The sequence below is a fragment of the Polypterus senegalus genome, chromosome 12, assembly GCF_016835505.1.
Source record: "Polypterus senegalus isolate Bchr_013 chromosome 12, ASM1683550v1, whole genome shotgun sequence".
Taxonomy (NCBI): Eukaryota; Metazoa; Chordata; class Cladistia; order Polypteriformes; family Polypteridae; genus Polypterus; species Polypterus senegalus.
Window position 1 is genome coordinate 125,417,122 of NC_053165.1, and position 13,568 is coordinate 125,430,689.

The 13,568-nt window shown below is 42.2% G+C and overlaps 1 pseudogene; it reads right to left on the reverse strand.

Moving 5' to 3' along the window:
- Nucleotides 1–9,888: 9,888 nt before the first annotated feature.
- Nucleotides 9,889–12,867, reverse strand: LOC120540519 (annotated as a pseudogene).
- Between the last annotated feature and the right edge of the window lie 701 nt (nucleotides 12,868–13,568).

A 13,568-nucleotide genomic window follows, 5' to 3' on the forward strand; every position in this document is an offset into this window, starting at 1 on the left:
CACCCTCTCCATCAGCGACTTTTGCTTTGTAAATGTGTTGATCAGCACAAGCAGCAAGCAGCCTTCTATTTCATTTCCCAAACGACAAGCCAAGGCTCCTTGTCTGCGAGATGGTGTCTTATCTCTGATTGCCGATACAATAAATAGTTCTGAGCAGGCGTCAACCACAGCACCAACTGTGGTCATCGCTGCTCTTCTGAAAAGAATGGAGATAAATGCCACCAACTCAGAGAGGGAGAGGCAAGTTCATGTACCACGTGAATGTTACTGAGAGAATAAAACTGAATAATAAAAAGCGCTAATTTTTACAAGTAGCTAACATTTACACAGGGTATTACAGACTCAAATCAAATGTATGTTTTTATTATATTATACTGTAGTAATAATATTAGTGGCAGCTCAATACTCAGAGCACCGAGACTCAAACCCGGTACCTTTGGGTTATAAGGCAGCAGTTCTTACCTCTGCATCATTCAATAATACATATCTACTTCCTGTCAATTGACATTTGAGCTTGGTTTTGTAACACATTGACAGCAACATGTAAATCGAATGATTATTTTATTCTTTGGTTATATTCTTGAATAAAAGTGCACGTGTTTATTTGATATTTGGACTAAACTCTTCATACATTATACACTTCATGTCATTATTAGTATAACATTCCAAATTTAGGTATGTATCTGTCCTGCATAAGATGTGCAACATTTTTAAACTTGTTGCACTGCTCCTCGACTGTATCCACACTTAAAAGCTTATCCCAGTCTATCCTCCTTAGACTTTGCCACATCTGCTCAAAATATGCCCTACCAAAGTTCTTCAGGCGAAGCCACATATCCTTACTAAGATGGGGCTCATTGTTTAGTTGAAGAGAACTTACATTTAAATTGTGTTTGACAGCAACCCCACCTCCTTTTCTGTTCACTCTATCCTTCCTAAAAAATGTGTATCCCTTTATGTTGCACTCATCCTCATCCTTGTTATTTAGCCAGGTTTCCGTTATTGCTATAATATCATAATTATGCTCTGCTACATAGAGCTTCAACTCACTTACCTTATTTTTGATACTTCTAGCATTAAGGCAATCTATTTTTAATGTTTTACTCCTTCTACATTTAATGTTATCGTAGAATTTACATTACTAATCATTTTTATTTCTACACCGTTGTTTGTTCCTCCATGCATAGAGCTAAACCTGGCCTATCCTAAACTCCCTGCCCCCCCCTATTCCCTAGTTTAAACAATCCTCGACTAGCCTACACATATGCCTCCCCAATATATTGATGCCCCTCCAGTTCAGATGTAACCCATCACAATAGAACAGGTCCCATCTGTTCTAAAAGGAGTCCCAATGCCCAGTAAACCTATATTCTTCTACCATGCACCAAGATTTGAGCCATGCATTAAGCCTTCTAATCTCCTCAGTCTTATCTGGACTGGCACCTGGCACAGACAGAACTTCAGAGAAGACTACTATCCTGTTAGTTCTGCTCCTCAGCCAGGCACCTAACTCTTTGAATTTGGATAGCAGAACTAACAGACTACCCTTTTATGTCATTTATTCCAACATGGACAATGACAACTGGATCCACCCCGCTTTGGCCAAGAGCCTATCCACCCTTCCAGGGAGGTCCCCCACCTGTGCACCCGGAATGCAACCCACCCTGTGTGACTCTCTGTCTCTGGAGCACACCTGTGCTTCAATTCCCCTAATGATTGAGTCTCCAACTAAAACTACCTCTCTCTTTCTGAGAACTGGTTATGAGGTGCCCCTTTGGGGCTCCTCCTCCCTGCCTACCACCTCAGAATTATCAGAGACACCGTCCAGCTTCACAAGAACATGATAATGGTTTGACACTTCTAATTCTGAGGTTGATGTCCCAGACAGTGTGCACCCTTTACCCTATGCCTTGTGACCGTGACCCACCTATTTCTACCTGTCTGGTCTGGAATCTTCTCCCGTGCCACCTTGGGGGTGCACACTATCTCTCTAAAGGACACCTGGGCCAGGTCCACCAATTCTCTACTACAACGCAAGCCAGCCAACTGCTCCTCCAGTTCAGCAACCCTGAGCTCTGGCTCCTCCAAACCATCTTCTAAAAAGTCCAGCATCCAACAGGACTTGCATTGCACTGGTCTCATTATTAAAATTTGATTTAGGAAAACCTTAACGTTTTACTCTTAAAATTAAATGATTTAACTTCAATGGTAACAGTAATAACTGCTACAGCTATTTTACACCTTGCCTCCTTCAGCTTCTGTACTGTTCTCCCTCACAGCTACCTGCTGTTTGTTCTTCAATGAAGTTAACTTTACTTTTCTCTGTCTGTTCTCCTAACTTTACGCTCCTCTTATTCCTTACTTAAAAGCTCTCCACTCGCACAGATTGTATTCCCCCATATTAATGAACCCTTACGCAGTTGGCCGCTTAACTGTTCTACCTAAAACTTTATTACATTATCTAGTCCTACAGCTCCATGTGCCTGATCGGCGTCTTAACGCTGCCCGCTTACCTACGCACCGTTGAGCCTTCCCTTTATTGCTTTTCTTTTCTTTTAAACTAAGGAATCACTGTTATGATGCAGTTATTTGCTTACAGATGTCGATATTCTACTGCTGCTTTCTACCCTTCCACCTCGATGCTAGTTCAGATACAGATAAAAAGCACAAGTAAATGTACAAATACAAGAAATACAGGTAACTTTTCCAAGCACACCTCCAAACACCCAGCTCCTTTTGCTCTTGTGTGGGTGAAAAAAAAAGCCAAAAAAAAAAAACCCTTCTAAAGGGAAAAAAAGTTTTAAAAATTCCCGCATGGTTTCTTAGTGGCAACCAAAACACCCAAGGTTTTAAGAGCCAAATGTATTTTTTTTTATTTAACTCTGACACTACAGAAAACACTAAAAACTCTCAACAGCATCTAGCGTTTGCAAAGTTCACGTCAGCAAGCCTCAAGCCTCAGCACGTCTTGCTAATACATTCTTATCACATTCAGCTGGCATACTGAATCATAACATTTAAATATCAGTAAGTGCATGTCTTATTTTAACATCTAATCCATTCGCCCACTTAAACCAATTAGTCCAATATATAGTGTAAGACGCTAGGGGTTGCTGTCGCCCTGTTAAGCCCAACAGACAGATATGCAGAAATTGAGTGAAAGTAGGAAGAAGTTGTTTTAATTATTTTTCATTCTTCACAGTGCCTTTTAAGCACTTCAGCCACCGTAAACAATTAAACCAACAATAAATTAACACAATACTCTCCTCCACACCTCCCAGCAAGCGCTGTCCTACTCCTCCCAACTCAGGGTCGCCTGCTGGGTCTCCAACAGTTCTTTAAATAGTCCTTGACCCGGAAGTGCTTCTGTCCTTCCGCCCATGTGACTTGCTAGCACTTCCGGGTCAGATAGAGAACTGGGTTTTTCTTCAGCCCAGAAGTACTTCGGGGCTCCCTTCCTCATGACTTAGGAGTACATCCGGGCTATGGATGAGGCATGGCTCCTCTGGTCCTCTCACAGCTCCTCCTAGCAGCCCCCACAGTACCCAACAGGGCTAAGAAACTGCACTTCAAGTCTCAGGATACCCTGTGGGAATCCGGGGCATTGTTACATTCCAGGGGAGCTGCCATCTAGTGTTTTGGGGGAAGCAGTGTCCTGGATAAGCTGCCTAACCCCATCCTTCCATCTCAGAGACGTCTCTGCTGAGATAAGCTGCTGGCCGTCTGCCACAATGGTTGGAAGATATTCGAGCCTTCGCTATCAGCACTGGGCATCTAGGCAGGAATGCAATTGCAGGTTACACTCGTATCAAACCATAGTCATTCAGACTAGGTCAGTTTAGAAATGCCAGTCAGCCTAAATCACTATTCTTAGTAAAGTCTGGCTCATGTTCCACTTAAAATTATATATACTATGATGAATGGCTGGAGACCTTGCCCCACCGGGAAGCCTGGAGAATCAGGGGACCGGGAGAGGGGCAATTCCTTCCCCAGGACATAAGAGGTCAGCCATCCTGGATTGTGTGGGAGCCATGGAACTGGAAGGCTCTACCCTGTGGGGATCCGTGGCCACCGCCAGGGGACGCCCAAAGGACTGAGGAGCTTTGGACTGCAGCACTTCTGCCACACCAGGAAGTGCCGCAGGGAGATCATCAGGTAGCACATGGAGCACATCCGGGTGCATTATAAAAGGGGCTGCCTCAGTCCATTTAAGGAGCTGGAGTCGGGTGGAAGAGGACAGAGCTTGTGAGGAGTGGAGTAGAGGCGGCAGAAGAAACAAAGATAAGGACTGAGAGTATTTTCTGCACTGTGTGATATTGTGTGCTGTGAATAAAAAGAGGAATAAAACGTGTGTGGTTGGGACATCTGGAGTCCGTGTCGGTCTGTGTCTGGGCTATCTTTTACAATATTTTCAAAGTCAAAATCTGACTGGTCTGGACCAATTGGCTGAACTCTAAATTGAAAACATCCTACAATCTGTAATTGTAGTAAAATCGTATAATGATCCACTGCAAAGTCTAACACTGTTGATGGCAAAACAGTCCCCAAGTTTCTATTTTCTATGTTTTTTTTCTTTATTGGCTATGAGTAGCAGCTTGATCAAGGTATCTGAGGCAGCAAGAGCCACAATAGAATATCATTTGATCAGTTAATGCCTTGGTGAAAATGGCTGCCTATGTTTATTGTTCATCCGTTGGTGAATTCATCCTCTAACCTCTCTCTCTCTCATTCCTCCTAGAGCACGAAGCAGAAGCAGAAAATGGCCGACGGTGGGACGCGTTGAAATCGTAGTTGAAGAACTCCAGGCACTCGACAAACAGATTCAGAAACTCCTGTCCCAATGGAGATACCTTAGAGATCTGAAGGCCCGGCTGCTGGATAAACCGTCCTCGCCATCTGTAATGGCGAAACATCAACCCTGCGTTGTGCCAACCTTACCCCCGCGTCTCGTAGGAGCGATGCCACTGATGACCTCGGTGGATTTCAGCTATGCAGGCGGGGGTTCAAGGCCAGAGCACCTCCATCGGAACAGGCGAGCATCCTATCTCAGAACCGGTTTGACCCTCTCCGCGTCCCCAGTTCGCCTTCAGCCCCTGGTGATGTAATAGTGGTAGGTGATTCTATCATTAGAAACCTTAATGTCGCATGCCCTAATGCAAAATCATTTGTTTCTTGTTTTCCCGGTGCTCGTGTCCGAGATATGATGAGACGTGCAGTCTATGAGAAACGCCAGCAGTCTGTTATAAACAAATTCAACTCTTTCACTAGAAACACAAAAAATAATATATCAATTAAAATCCTCCACCTGCGTCCTTGACCCAATACCAACAAGGTTTTTCAAAGAAGTATCAGGTGTGCTAATTGATAATGTTCTGGACATAGTAAATTCGTTATTAGATACGGGGGTCTTCCCAGACTGTCTTAAGACTGCTGTAGTTAAACCCCTTCTTAAGAAACATAATCTTGACCAATCGGCTCTTGAAAATTTTAGACCCATCTCCAACCTGCCTTTCTTAAGTAAAGTTCTGGAGAAGGCAGCCATTATGCAGTTAAATGACCATCTCAATAAACATGCTATTCTTGATAAATTTCAGTCGGGTTTTAGAACAACAGCACAGAAACTGCACTCGTTAAAGTAGTAAATGATTTGCGAGTGAACCTAGACAGAGGCCATTTATCTGTTCTTATCCTCTTAGATCTGAGTGCTGCATTTGACACCATCGATCATAATATTCTTAGAAATCACCTTAGTCAATGGGTGGGCCTCTCTGGCAGTGTCTTAAATTGGTTTGAATCCTACCTGACAGGGAGAAAATATTTTGTTAGTTGTGGTAATTACAACTCGAAGACACATGATATCCGATATGGTGTTCCACAAGGCTCTATCCTGGGTCCGCTGCTCTTCTCAATCTACATGCTTCCGTTAGGTCAGATTATCTCAGGGCACAACGTGAGCTACCACAGCTATGCTGATGACACACAGCTGTACTTATCAATAGCACCTGATGACTCCGACTCTCTTGATTCACTAACACAATGTCTGACTGGTATCTCAGAATGGATGAATAGTAACTTTTTCAAGTTAAATAAAGAGAAAACTGAAATCTTAGTGATTAGCAATAATGGATACAATGAGGCTATTAGAAATAAACTGGATACATTAGGATTAAAAGTCAAGACGGAGGTAAAAGTTTAGGGTATTTGTTGACTGTAATCTGAATTTTAAATCGCATATTAATCAGATCACTAGGACAGCATTTTTTCACTTAAGAAACATAGCTAAAGTTAGACCTCTTATATCACTGAAAGATGCTGAGAAATTAGTTCACGCATTTGTTTTCAGTCGACTAGATTATTGTAAAAGCACTCCTCTCAGGACTACCCAAAAAGGACATAAATCATTTGCAATTAGTGCAGAATGCAGCTGCTAGAATCCTAACTAGGAAAAGAAAATCCGAGCACATTTCTCCAGTTTTGATGTCACTACACTGGTTACCTGTGTCATTCAGGATTGACTTTAAAATTCTGCTTATGGTTTATAAAGCCTTAAATAATCTTGCCCCATCTTATATATCGGAATGTCTGACACCTTATATTCCAAATCGTAACCTCAGATCCTCAAATGAGTGTCTCCTTAGAATTCCAAGAACAAAACTTAAAAGAAGTGGTGAGGCGGCCTTCTGCTGCTATGCACCTAAAATCTGGAATAGCCTGCCAATAGGAATTCGCCAGGCTGATACAGTAGAGCACTTTAAAACACTGCTGAAAACACATTACTTTAACATGGCCTTTCTATAACTTCAATTTAATTTAATTTAACTTAATCCTGATACTCTGTATGTTCAATTTCCTTATAATAACTACTCATGGTGGCTCTAAAATCTGTACTGACCCCCACTCTCTTTTCTGTTTCTTTTTCCGGTTTCTTTGTGGTGGTGGCCTGCGCCACCTCCACCTACTCAAAGCTTCATGATGCTCCAACAATGATGGATGGATTTAAAGGCAGAAGTCTACGTGACCATCATCATCATCAAGCCCTTCAGTGAGAACCCTAAATCCAAAGAGGACTGTTTCATTAATGTTAGGTAGAATGACTAGAGGGGACTGGGCAGTCTCATGGTCTGGAATCCCTACAGATTTTGTTTTTTCTCCAGCCGTCTGGAGTTTTTTTGTTTTTTCTGTCCCCCCTGGCCATTGAACCTTACTCTTATTCGATGTTAATTAATGTTGATTTATTTTGTTTTCTTATTGTATCTTTTATTTTTCTATTCTTTATTATGTAAAGCACTTTGAGCTACTGTTTGTATGAAAATGTGCTATATAAATAAATGTTGTTGTTGTTCTGTGTCTGTGTACCCAATTTCAAATTTCTCTTATTCTTTTACTGAAAGCAATCGGTGTATCTATCTTATTTCCACAAACAGCTTTTCTTTGGTTGGTTATACAATGGCTTTTTCACTGCACAGAACTTTCTCTCCATCTTTGATTTGTCATAGAAAGCTTCCCGGTATGAATCAGCTAATGAGTCTATTATTTCAGATGCTGTAGAAAAGCTACGTAATTTAATTCTGGAAACTATCATGCAGCTGAATAAATTACTTCCTAAAGTATCTATGTAAATTAAAGCTGAAACAGCAGCTTTTAAAAAGGAGCGGATTAAGCTGGTTGCTACAATGGCAGCCTTGGAAGTCTTCTCTGATGAGAATTTTGCGACTCTCAAGACTGAAGTTTCTACTTTGGGCTAGAAACTAACTGATTTGGAAAATCATTTGGGGTGGGACAACAATTGTTTAACAGATTTCCAAGAGGTTGTTGATGGAGATGATACCAACGCTCATCAAAAATTGCCTCAAGGGGTAGTTTTCATAAATGGCTCCTGGCCAGATTAAAGAGAGGACATAATCTTTATTGCTCAAGCATGTCCTCTTCAAAGACCCACATTATGAATGTTAAGCCCTTGATATACAATAACAGAGTCCAACTATCAAGAGCTTTGGTATTTGAACGGAGTCTCTCTCTTGTAACTTGTTTCACTTGAGGTTTTACGCAGACTTTTCACTGTTTAAGACCGGAGCTCTTTTACTCATGGAATTAAGAAGACAAAGCAGTCTAAAGCATTTTCCCCTGTTTCCAGATCACATAAAGGAATCTGCAGGATCTGCTCACTCAGTTTTGACTTACCAGATGCAGCCATAAATGCCATGGAGTGGTTCAGTTTCTCCTTAATTTGAAGGTTTTTCAGCTGATTTAATATTGCTATTTGCTGTTTAAACTTGATACTTTACTGTAATTAATTTTAATCTTAATTCACTGAAGGATACTTAGTAGAAGACTGCACATTTCCTTATATTTTTGTGTGGATATTTGCTGTTAAAGTGAGAATCTACATAATTATTTTCTTTTAATCTTTACTATTTTACCGGATAGGAAATATGCCCATTTTGTCTTTGTAACTATTTATGCATTGATTGTGTTTTTTCATATTAGATTGCATATACTCTTTGCAGGGGTACAGAGCAGCTCAGAATGATGTGTCTCTGTGATGTCACATATAGAAAAGTCTGTTCATTTTCCAGATGAATGGCTTTTTGTTTTTAGGATGCCATGCTGTGTTGTGTTGTTTCTTTTTTGTAGTTGCGTATTTAACTTTGGGTGGATGGTATGGAACTCCAGAAAGTGTTGTGAGGAGGGAGAGGTGGTTTTGTGCTGATGACTCTTTACATTTTCCTGCTGTATCATTTCAGCTTCTTGCACACTATTTCTTTCACTTCACCCATGCATTCTCAGACACAAATGCACCCAATTGCAGCCTGCATGCTCTGGCACGTGATCATTTATTTAAAATGCGGGTCACTACGGACCTCTTATCACAATTACCCAGGCTAATAAGTAGTACTAGGGTGTTGTACTATGTTAGCCATTATGAATGTAGTGAAAAGTCAAGCAAAATGACACCTTTTATTGGCTAACTAAAAAGATTACAATATGCAAGCTTTCGAGACAACTCGGGCCCCTTCTTCAGGCATATCGCGATCGTTTTAGTTAGCCAATAAAAGGTGCCAGGCTAATAAATAAAGTTAGTTTTGTACCTTCTAAATATAATAATTTTAGTCAAGAATCATATTTTTACTAGCAAAGTAAAGAGGTTGAAATTGGCAGCAATACTATATTATTTTTATATTTAACACTCATATAATTTTTGAACCATCAAAGAAAGGTGGTTATTTATACTGGGGAGAATGATCATATTTATTTATTTATTTAGTTTTCTGCAGCACAATAAGCACAATAACAACTGAATAAGGATTCCCAGTTGCCAAAGAAGACATCTAGATGGTGCAGGGCAACAATAGGGCCTGACTCAAGATATAGATAATGAAAGTAAAAAAGAAAAAGAACTTAAAACAAAGATCATCTTTAGTAGGAAGAGAAAAAGAGATTAAACCAAGAAAAACAATAGATATCTGTCTTATGGTGCTGCTACTACATGCCAAATATGCAGATCTTAGGAGAGTTAAAAACACTGAAGTATTCTGCCTTTCTGAAAAGGCTGAAAGCCTTGGTGAAATTCCTGGTCCCTGGAATTTTTCTTAAAAGAAACTTCAAGGAAGCAATTCTCTTTGGGAATGATTAAGGTTTTATAGATCCATCTGTTTATAGACTTCGATTATTTGGGTTTGTTAGATTCACATTGCTAGTACATTAGTGAGTCTCATTACTGTTTTAGTTAATTATCATTAAAGTCTCATTAATGAAAGAATGGAAGGAAAGTATTTTCAAAAGAAAGAGTGAGGAAAAACAGGATATGAAGAGGAGTGTGAATTCAATTCTCAATAGAGAAACAAAAAATCTGGCTCCTTTCAAAAGTGTTAGGGCTTTTGTTTTCTGTTAATTATTTTCTGCTATCTTCTTTCCTTCCTTATGCCCTCCACCCCTTCCGGGGTATGGGCTTCCAAAGGTAGATCTCCAGAGATTTCTGTCCTGGGCCATTCTTTCTAATTGACTCCAGGTGTAGCCCATCCTTGTGATGTCTGCCTCGAGGTCGCGTCACCAGGTGTTTCTTGGACGGCCTCTCTTCTGCTTTCCTTGGGGGTTCCATCTGAGAGCCTGTCTGGTGATACTAGTTTGCGGATTACGTAGGGTGTGCCCTATCCATCCCCATCTTCTCTTCCAGATTTCTGCTTCTATTGAAGGTTGGCAGGTCCTTCCCCATAGGTTGGTGTTACTGATGGTGTCTGGCCAGCGAATATGGAGGATCTTTCTGAGACAGGTGTTAATGAATGTCTGGATTCTTTGGGTGGTGGTTTTGGTTGTCCTCCAGGTTTCGGCCCTGTACAACAGTACTGATTTCACATTGGCGTTGAACAGACGTATCTTGGTGGTCAAGGTCAATTCTCTGGAAGCCCAGATGTTCTTAAGCTGGATGAAGGCGGCTCTTGCTTTGCCAATCCTTGCCTTGATGTCTGTATCTGTTCCACTCTGCTGGTCGATGATGCTGCCCAGGTAGGTGAAGGACTGTATCTCCTCCAGGGAAATTCCATTCAGTGTGACTGGGTTGTTGCTGTTGGAATTGATCTTAAGAATCTTGGTTTTCTCCGTGTGGATGTTGAGTCCAACCTGTGATGATGTGGCTGCCAACACACTAGTCTTTTCTTGAATCTGCTGCTGACTGTGGGAGAGAAGTGCGAGATCATCGGCAAACTCTAAGTCTTCCAATTGGCTCCACAAGGTCCACTGGATTCCATTTCTGCATTCACTGGTGGATGTCTTCATGATCCAGTCGATAGCGATGAGGAAGAGGAACAGGGATAACAAGCATCCCTGTCGGACTCCCATCTTCACTTGGAAGCTGTTGGTAAGCTGCCCTCTGTGGATCACTCTGCAGGTTATTCCCTCGTATGAGCTCTTGATCAGGTTGACCACCTTGGCTGGGATGCCGTAGTGCCGGAGGAGCTTCCACAGGGTCCCTCGATCCACACTATCAAATGCCTTCCACTGTGTTCCACTCCAAGGACTGCTCGACTATGATGCGCAGCGTTGCAATCTGGTCCGTGCATGATCGATTCTACCAGAAGCCTGCTTGCTCGTCTCATAGTTGTGAATCGACGACGTCCTTCATCCGTTCTAGGAGGATCCGGTTGAAGACCTTGCCTGGCACTGACAGAAGTGTGATGCCTCTGTAGTTGTTACAGTTACTGAGGTCCCCTTTTTTTGGAAGCTTGACTAGGTAACCCTACTTCCGGTCAGTCGGTATCTCTTCCTCCTCCCAGATCTTCTCGAAAAGGGGGTACAGCATCTCCACCGATGCTTCTAGGTCTACTTTCAGGGCTTCTGCTGGTATGTCGTCAGGTCCAGCTGCCTTCCCGTTCTTCATCAGGGTGATAGCCTTACTGATCTCTTTTTTGGTTGGCTTACCGCAATTGATGGGGAGATCTTCGTTGGCTGGGTTGATGTTTGGAGGCTTTGGTGGTACTTGTCTGTTCAAAAGTTCCTCAAAATGTTCAGACCATCTATTCATCTGCTGCTCTAGTCCTGTGATGGCCTTTCCCTCCTTGTCTTTGACGGGTCACTCTGGCCTGTTGTACTTTCCAGATAGTTTCTTAGTTGTGTCATACAGCTGCTTCATGTTGCCATTGTACACTGCCTGCTCTGCTTGAGCTGCTAGTCCATCTGTGTAGTCTCTTCTTCACTGCTCTATGGACTTCTGCATATTCCTCTTGGGCCTTAGCTTTTGATGCCCTAGTCCTGCTGTTGCTGACTGCCACTTTCTTCTGTTTCCTCTCTTCTATCTTTCCCAAGGTCACAGCTGTGATCCACTCTTTGTGATGATGTTTCTTCATTCCAACCACTTCTTGACAGGCTGTTCTCAGTGTCTCTTTTACTGCCTTCCAACTGATCTGTACACTACTTCCTTCCTCTTCCTGGTGCAGTTCTTGTAGCACCTTAAACTTGTTCTTCAACTGTAGTCCAAACTCTTCCCTGACACTGGAGATCTTTAGATGGCTGACATCATACTTCACTCTACACTGTGTTGTTTCCTTCCAGTTCTTCTTCAACTTCAGCTGAATGCTGGCTACTACTAAGTGGTGGTCGGAAGCCACATCTGCTCCTCTTCTAACTCTAACATCCTGAAGGGATCTTCTAAACTTCTTGCTAATGCAGATGTAGTCAATCTGGTTCTCTGTCAAGTTGTCCGTTGATACCCAGGTACTTTTGTGGATCCGCTTGTGAGGAAATATGCTACCTCCGATGACCAAGTAATTGAAGGCACACAGTTCCATAAATCTCTCTCCATTATCATTCATTACTCCCAGCCCGTTGATCACCATGACTTGTTCATATCCTGTGTTGTCGGGTCCAATCTTGGCATTGAAGTCTCCCATAAGGATGACGATGTCTCTGGCTCGAAATGTCTCTACAATTTTCTGCAGTCTGTTGTAGAACTGGTCCTTATCTTCTTCATCAGAGTCATTGGTTGGAGCGTAACTCTGGATGACGTTGAGTTTTATCTTCTTGTGTTTGGTTCTGAAGGATGCTGTGATGATTCTGGGGCTGTGCGCCTCCCATCCAATCAGTGCCCCCTGTGCATGTTTAGACAACATGAAGCCTACTCCCTGCGTATGGGTTGCATTACTCTCTTCATGCCCGGAGTACAGCAACAGCTCTCCTGTCGTTCCTCTGTCCGACTTGTGTGCATTTGGTTTCACTGATGCCCAGCATGATCAGGTTGTTCTTTTTCATCTCGGCAGCTACCTGTGCCGTCTTGTACATGGTCCTGATATTCCATGCACCGATAAGGGTTCTCCTGGTCGAAAGAAGGGTAGTCGGCTCTGTGGTTTCCTTTCGGCATTCACCATCTAGCGTCATGCGTCTCCGAGTTGTCAGAGATCCTTCACCTTCCAGGAAGTTAGTCTCTGTTTCTCTTTTTGGCGTTTCTATAGCGTTGGGGTTTTACGGGGTGGGGTTGCTATCTGCTATCTAGTGTACATGAAAATTGCTAGAAAGACAGAACAAAATTAATCTGGACACCAAATTTAAAACTAGTCATTGTTCATGTTAATCTCTTCTTGGTTCTGATGTGAGAGTGGTATTGAATATTGGTTTGATCTATAAAAGACAAACATTCTCCCAAATAACTTTTCTCACCTATTATCAAATCCAGAACAGGCTTTTAGGAATAATTCTTCTTTCTTTCATGTCTTAAAATGCTCTTCTCAGCCACTCCTTGTTCCACTTTTTATAGTCCTATACAGTGGGTGTGAAAAGTACAGGTGATCCTTTCTTTGACATGTTGATGTTTTAAGTCAGGTTGTCACACATGTGCTCTTGGTATGCAGTCAATGGGCTCAGCTAAGTGTGTGGTAATGCCGGACCAAAGGCTGACATGGTGTACTAATGCCTCTCTTCCTTCCTCTGCAGATCCCCAGAATCAAAACCCACCTAATGACACTTCTGGTCCCTCCACAAAGTGCACTTCCAGTCCTGCCTCCATAGAATTTCCATCCACTCCCAAGCCTCTCGTCATTTCTGCTTCCAGCCTCAGAGACACGCTTCTTCCTCCTGACCCA